Source organism: Corvus brachyrhynchos, unplaced genomic scaffold, assembly GCF_000691975.1.
Source record: "Corvus brachyrhynchos isolate BGI_N302 unplaced genomic scaffold, ASM69197v1 scaffold101, whole genome shotgun sequence".
Lineage (NCBI taxonomy): Eukaryota > Metazoa > Chordata > Aves > Passeriformes > Corvidae > Corvus > Corvus brachyrhynchos.
This window is the reverse complement of record NW_008237239.1, coordinates 13,872,380-13,880,437: the sequence shown is the minus strand read 5'-3', so window position 1 is coordinate 13,880,437 and position 8,058 is coordinate 13,872,380. Positions and strand designations below refer to the sequence as shown.

The window sequence follows — 8,058 nt, the reverse complement described above, 5'->3', positions numbered from 1 at the left end:
CAGAGGGAAAATAAAACCAATTAAAGAAATAAACAATAAAATTTACACTTGACTGCTACTGGATTTGTTATCAGAGTGAAAAGGTATTAACAAAGATTTTTTTATATCCTGACCTCATTTTTGGTCAGACTCACTAAGCCATCACAATAAACCTCAACGCTAATGTAAAGTGATTAAAGTAGAACAGAAGGGAAAAAACAAGGGGAGAGAGAGACTGCATGCATTCAGCAGTTGATTCCACAGCTGCATCATTCAAATGTTTCAATTAACTTAATACAACTAACCACAACTTAAAATATTCCACATATTTCTGAATTATTTATCACGTTGCCTTCTCATGAGCAATCATAATTGAAAAAGTTTGAATTTTTTTCAAGCAAACCAGATTTAGAGCTAAGCAAAAGATTTGGATTTAGAGCTTTTTTGTTGTGGTTTTTTTTTTTTTTAAATATTGCAATCAGAGGCCTTCTAAGTTTCAGCAGATGCAAGTCCTACCTGCAGAACAATGCAGATAGAAGAGGATTGTTAACAGTAGATATGCAAAGCTTTAGTGTGGAAACACTCTACCCACCTTATAAATTTAGTTATACTGGAACCAGCAGTCCTGATTCAGACTCCCTTATTGGCACACATTTTCATGACTTAATTACAGCTGGTACTCAGTGAAGTGTAACACACAAGTGAGGAATCTCAAGAAGGCAAACTAGTCATTTTGCTATCAGAAATAATAATTTTTCAATGCTAAACTTTTATCTAATCCAATAGCCAGAAAGTGGATGATTAGCACTTCTTGAGCAGCGTGCATATAGAACACAAAATTGCCCAAGATGGTGAATTCTTTAAACAGTAAGTTACTGTATTGTCAGTACTTGGAGACAACATGAAAAGCTGCCAGAAAATAAAAGCATGAGATTTCATTCCACTAAAAAAGCATCATTTTTCACTGCTACAAGTGATCACTCAATAGTCAAGAGGAAAAAAATAAATACCCGTAAGTCACTTGCACAGCAAAAGCAGTCAAGGTTATCCTCAAATCTTTCAGAAGCTCATGGAAAACATGCCTTTTCATGCATACGGCTCAGCAAAGTTAGCAAAGTTCCCATTCTAACACCCTCATTAGAAATTAGATTTTGGAGGAAGGACACATTGTACTTTGAGGCCCAACGAAGCACAGCAAGGATATCATAAAACATATGTTAGACTTGTAATGCAATAAGGTGCTTGTCATGGCGAGAGCCAGTAGATCTCTATTAACTCATGCAATTCATCTGTTCCACAGTGAATAAGCCTTTCTCCTAAATGAAAAGGAAAAAACCCCACAGGCCTACCCTAGATACAACTGCCACATTGCCACCATCGGCCCCCAGAAGCAAGGAAATTAAAGGTAGGTCTGCTGGCCTTTCTGTATCTACTAACACCCCCCAACAAAACATGAATTTCTTTCATTCTTTTGAGAAGGAAGCCCTTACAAGGCTCTCTTCCTTCCTGCCCCAACAACAACAGCTGGGATTACATTGACTTGTAACTGGCTGCAGTGGGAGAGGTGCTGTAGTAAAGGCTTGTATCCCAAAGGGCAGCCAAAGGAAGTGACAGAAAACTGGCAAGTGGAATTGAGGTCACAGCACACAGCCTTATGTGCAGCTGTACATATGTAAAGAATGTACTAACATCACAGCAGTGGCATTAAGAGACTCCTGAAGGAGGAGGCAGGCACAGCTAAGTGGTCCTATGTGGATGTGGGAAGCAGGTTGCATGAGACAGATCCTAAAGCAACGCGGTGGTCGTGTGCACAGGATTTTCTGCTGAATTTCCAACTGAGCATTCTGGAAAACTGAGGTAATTTATTTTCAGTGGGAGCAGGTTAGGGCATAATCTTTCTCTTTCAAAGGCTGCCAAAGTTCTTTTTTTATTGTAAGAGGCCATGTAACAGAAAAGCTCTCAACATACGGGGTCTTCTGACTACAATTCCCCTTTATGGCAACTACCATCTAGGATATTCCTTGTAATAACCAACTGTTTTCAGATAATGCTTGTAACAGAATCACCCCACAGCTAACATGCTATCACATGCAGAATAATTAATATGGTACAATGCAGGGTGGAAAAGGGCAACTATCAAGAAGTTCATCTCATATTTATGTCCTCTTATTGTCTAGAGTATGTGAAACTGCATGGGTAACCTACAGCCGCAGATCAAAGCAATAACTAAAATATATGGTTTTGCTGTTGCGTCAAAACTACTTAACATATATCCGTGCAACACTCTAGCTGAAAGACACTTACAATATTATTTTTCTGATGAATGGACTCATCAACAGCTCTTATAAAGTGCTTTTCCTCACAAATGAAGATTAAGGTAATGGCAGAATGTGCTCATGGATAAGTTCAATTCAGGAGTCTCCCTGGAAAAGGTGAACATCAAGCTACAAACTACAGTAACACAGTTCTAAACTAGACCCATGATCATCTCTGATTCTGACAGGTTATTTTAATCTCCTAGAGATTAAAAAAAAAAAAAAATGCAAAAAGCACAAATGCTCATGCTTGCCTGATTCTCAAGATTTCAAAGAAGGATGCAGTAAAGGGGTGCTAGATATATTAGCCAATTCTCACCTCTGCCAAGCCACTAATCAGTAACTCTGATCACACAGAGATGCAATGAATTCAGTTACAAGCTCTTCCTTCATCAGCTCTGCAGGTTCTCCTCAACTGTAGTAAGAGACCGCACCAGAAACTGAACATATGCACGAGTTACACGATGTCTGAAAAGCCATAAGGTTGTGCTTTTGAGGGAAGATTTTGCAGATACAAAGTATAATTGTAACCATGTCAAGTCACTAGTCCAGAAAAAAAAAATCAAGGGGAAAAAACATGGTTTCTTAATTCAATAGAAAAAAATCCAAAACACACACACGTGGTATATTTCACTCTCTCAATAAATGGCTCATGTGACTTTTGAGGTGTTTAAGAGGCACTAGACTACAGCAGACCCTTACCCTTAGCCTCTTCAGAAGAGGCAAAGAATAAGCAATTTTAAAATTTTGTTGAAGTGTATCACTGGAAAATACTAAAGGAGCCTCAGAGAGATAGGCGTAATATATATGACTTACAGTCTAATCTCTCAACTACTCCTACACTCCTCCATTTTCCCTCTTCACTAATAGACAGTAATGGTGCAGGCTTTTCAGTGAAGTATTGGTTAAAGAGGAAAAGAGTACCTACAGCTGAGACCTAAGACTTGAATTGTGGACTGATCTCTAATTTTACCAGTAGGAGTTAAGTAACCATCAATTTGCCAATTCCAGCCCCGAGAAAAGAGCTTGTAAAGTTATCAAAGCAGTTTTGTCATCAAAAGACACTTCACTCCCTAAGACTTTGTTTCAAGTCACCATTCATCACTGAGGGATGAAATGCATCATGTTACACTAGCTACTGTTTTTAACTATGAAAGCTAAAGACAAATGGAAACATATGAAAATTGTTCGCTCAATTACAATGACAAAACACACAGCAACTGCTAAATTACATCAAAGATGCTTCAAAAGGCAGAGTGTGATACATAAAGACATTTGCACAAGTTTAAACTGTTACCTCCTGGACATCCTCTGGATTTTTTCTTGAAACAATCTGAAAAGCAAAACAAAAATGAAACCGCGTAAGCGCTTGGATTTTCAGTTTGGAAGTTAAAGAGTAACATACAATGATTCATTGCTGAAGAGAAAAAATCTCAAAAAAGGCAAACAGCTGCATGGTCCTATGCATTCAGAAAGTTTTCATTCAGTTTTAGAGAAGTCTAATACCCAAAGGCAACACAGTGAGGGATTTCAGCAGCAGTCAGTCATGATCACACAAAGACAGATGCACATTCTAGGCAAAATGGCACAAAATGCACCTCTCAAAACAAAGCTACGTAGAGCACATCTCCTATCGTCTTTCCAGTCTCTTCCTATTAATCCATACTAGCACCACATTACTCCCAATAAGAAGAGCTCATTAAGGCTACTTGGCTTAATATAAGCTGCACCTCACTGAGAATGTGAGGATTTGTATTTAGTAAGACAGTATTTCTACTTTACTTACAATCACCAGAGCGCAGACATGTCTGACTATCCTCACATATTTGTTTCTCCTTAAAAACTCTTTGCCTAATTAATTATAAATGGCTTTGTCCAGAGGAGAATTGCAGTGTAAATCAGGCTTGGCTGCACACCATAAAGAAGCCTGTATTTCGTTGTGATTTTTTTTTCTTTAAATAAATATTGATCACATAAGCCTTTGTAATCCAAGTTTTGTATTGGTCTTATAAACAGCAGTAAAAGCACATCCCCACAAACACACAAACCAAACAGAGACATCTTTAATTCATAACTGCAATTATCTTGTGCAAGTCAGTATATCCTTCATCATAAGAGCCAAAGCTGTTTAACAAAATAATTAGTCTACTGTTAGCTAAAGCAAAATAGGGCATTTTCAATCCAACTGGGACTATCCTCAGCAACACACCCCAGAATAATTGATGCCCTGAAGAGGTGATGCGTGTAAGAAAGCGCAGGGAGCCCACACTACTTGCACCCCAGAGACTCACACACCATCCCGCCGTACCGCGAGCACCACGCAGCTGATGCTCTGAGATGGAAGCCACTGAACCCACACTTTCCTCTTGCTAAGTGACAACAGCATACCTCTTATATTTCCCACAAACTTAGCTCTCTTCCTCCCTTCCATTTTTCAAGAATCCTTGCCAAAGCCTCCCAGATTTTGTACCACCAGTTTACTACAGCCCAGCCACTCATCTCTCACACAATTCGGAGGAGACAAGACGGAAAGAAGTGTTACCTTCTCTAGCAATCTCCCAAAAGACCTGAAACATTCTCCTTCGCAAGTCTAAGTTCTTTCTCTCACCTTGCACACCAAAGTCCTCTTCTTCCAGCGCAGGCTACATGGATAAAACCTTTCTCAACTTTTCCTCACTCCTGAGTAATCTAACGTTTGGCAACTTTACCAAATGTTAACCTTGGTGGCTGTTGCTGTTTCATTCACTACCAGGCAGTTTACAAGTACAATTGGTGAAATGTTCCTAACCTCCTTTTCTAATAGCTGGCGTACTTGATGCAAGGAGCCTGTACTGTAGAGGTGGGGAAAGAAAATATCACAGGCATGGCTACACATCACAGAGAACACCAAAGGGCAGACACCAACTGCTTTGCTTTGCAATTCACCTTTAGTTAAAGCCTTGCAACAGTTTTGGCAGCTAGGTAAGTTACCAGATGGGCAGAAGGAGACCCAGAGAGATGAGTAATTACCCAGCCAGTTAGTAAGAATCTGGAATAAAACCCAGAGGCCCTGTTTCACACTTGTTCTTATGTTACACCGCCTTCTATATCTACCAGCCATGCCAACTTTAAGTCAGTATGTAATAATTTATGTGTTGTCCTACTTTGTTCTTCATATCCTTTTCTGAAGGTCAATCTCAGAAGAGGTCTGCCCCTTCCACCCAACCTATAGTCAACCTAGAGACTTGGCAAAGATGACCCAATCCCCTAAATTTTCCATGTGCTTTTTAAATCCTTCCACAAGGATCAATGCAGTCAGCTCCTTCTGCAAATCTGTAATACAAGTAACTCTAACCTATTTTCAAAAATATCACTAGGATACCTACCAATGGGCTGAACTTGCATAATTACTGCACTAGACTCTGAAAAAAACAGAGATCCTACAAGGATCGTCAACATCAAGAAAAGTATTTCAGATTATCCCATTCCTCATCTGACCTGCAGATAGCCAACATAACTCATTAGAATTTTAATTATCATTAATAATTGTAATCTTCCAAGTTCTCTAAACTTTTATTAGTCATCTATATTTTCAGGCATCATTAAAGTACACTCCTCATATCACGACTTGCTAATATCTCTATCTGTTTCTGAGCACTTGGAAATGGGTATTAAAAAGCCAATATTAATTTAATCTTGTCTGCATTCACAATTATTTCACGGTTTACAAGTAAATAAAATATAAAGTCTCTGCTATACAAACAAAACTTTTAAGGAAAAAGCTGCAATAAGGACAGACCCCCCTTAGCACTCAGAAGAGACTGCATTGGTATTTATGCCTTGGGCCAGATGTTTAGAACATGCTAAACAAGTGCTTTCTCATCCATGATTATTTATCCATGTTATATTGAAACAGAAAGTTCCTTTAACTTCATTTCACAAAGGATTCGCTCATATACCACACTGAGGAACCACAAATCTCCACTAACACGTACTGACTACCCTAGATCTCAGCGAGAATGATATTCAACACAACGGGAAGATCCACCTCACTTTTTTCCTGGCGGTCCCCCAAAGTCGCTGAGCATCGGCTCAGCAAACGCAGCTGGAGTGGTGTGATATCAACCATGGAGCCAGATCACTGCAGGAATAGGAGGGAGGCATAGGAGGAAAGAAACAGAAAGGGTACCTGATATGTACACTGAATCCTTTTTAAATCATTTTATTCAATTTCCCAAATCCTCACTTCAAGTACTACGCAACAGATTACCAGGCAGAGTCCTGTTGAAACGAAAGTTATTTATATTTCTGCACTTGTGAGTCCAAAGCATCCTATGCTGAAAAAAACTGAAATAATTTTTCACTTTGAGGATTTGAGCTATCAAAACACTGTAAAGAAGTAATGATCTGTGGCTAGGTCAGTTGAATTTGGACAGCTCACAGACTGATCAGGTCCTTGCTCTGCACTAAATCACACACAGTCAGTGCACCACCCGATTCTGCACTGCCTCGCTTGGAAAGGCACCAGAGCACCCATAGTTTATGGGGCAAGGAGAGAGAATGACATCCCCAACTAGTTAGCCACAACTTGATTTTGGACAATTCTACAGAAATCAAAACATCACAGAGAAATTTAAGTGGCTTTAGCCAATAAGAACAAACTCACCAGAGTAAAAAAAGCAGCAGAAGTTTTGGCTCATTCCTATTAGTCCCTATTGCACTGACACAACTTTTTAGTACACACACACACACACTTGGCCCATCAAGAGCTAAGGCAGAAAGATGTGATGGCACTGTTCTCTCTGCCTGTATTTCAGGAAAAGCTTTTTAAATTAAAACATCATAGGAAAAAGCAACTCTTTTTTTCTCTTCACAAATACTAAGTTGTACTGGACTAAAAAGAACAGTTTAAACATATTTGTCCCATATTTGTGTTTGGAGAACTTGGACATGTATATTTGACCCAAAAATTTTTTCTTAATATTTTTAATTTTACAATATATAAACTGATCATAGGCTAATAACCTGACATTACAATCTCCATAAATATACAGAATGGTGTATTCTTTGAATTAAAAGGAAGGTGCTTATAAACATATGTTGCTCTCACAGGCAGGATGTCTACAGCTGAACTACGAGATCACAGGGCACTTAAAGAAACTCTGTCTCTCTGTGACACTTTTTGATGCTCTCAATGTATCCCAGCACACCTGTGAGCTAAACTCCCACTCCTCTAGCACCTATCCCCACATATTTACTCACTCTCCTCCCTTTTCTGGCATAATAGGAAAGTAGAAAAGAAAGCAAGGAATTTCCCTAGGCAAACAGACGGAGCTTTCAGCAAAGCCAGCACCAGACCAGCTCTCCCAACATCTGCAGGAGCTTTCCTGCTTCTCGTGCCAGGCCTGACTGACCCAGAGCCCTCTGCCCGGCCAGGCTGGACCCTGCTGGGCACGCTCAGCCCCATGTGCGGCTCAGGCAGCTCGGCGCTGCCAGCGTGGGCGCGCTGAGCCCACGCACTCCGCTCCCTCCCGCTCCTCCCGAGCTCGCTGCGCTGCGGGGCTGCCAGAAAGGCTGGGCAATCCCACGACAACCTATCCACGAGATCTGGAGCGGAAGAACGGGTAAAAAAGAGAAGGAGCTGTTTGTTTTTAAGCTGCTCTCTCATGCCCTGCAACGGACAGTAGGGAAATTGAGCGTCAATTGCAAAGCGCTCTGAGGCCATTACAACGTTGCGAGGCTTCAAGTTTGCAGGAGGCGGCCGGGGCTCGGCTCGGGAGGGGCC

The 8,058-nt window shown here is 40.4% G+C and overlaps 1 protein-coding gene across 2 annotated transcripts in view; it reads right to left on the bottom strand.

The window, feature by feature from the left end:
* Positions 1-3,624, bottom strand: part of RPS6KC1 (ribosomal protein S6 kinase C1) — an 81,907-nt gene extending 78,283 nt beyond the window's left edge. The window contains exon 1 of one of the 2 annotated variants that reach the window (XM_008630327.2): positions 3,592-3,624. The gene's annotated coding sequence lies outside the window, so the exon portion shown is untranslated. Of the gene's footprint in view, positions 1-2,283; positions 2,371-3,591 lie in introns of those variants that run through there. The other variant, XM_017730020.1, reaches the window with a different exon arrangement.
* Between the last annotated feature and the right edge of the window lie 4,434 nt (positions 3,625-8,058).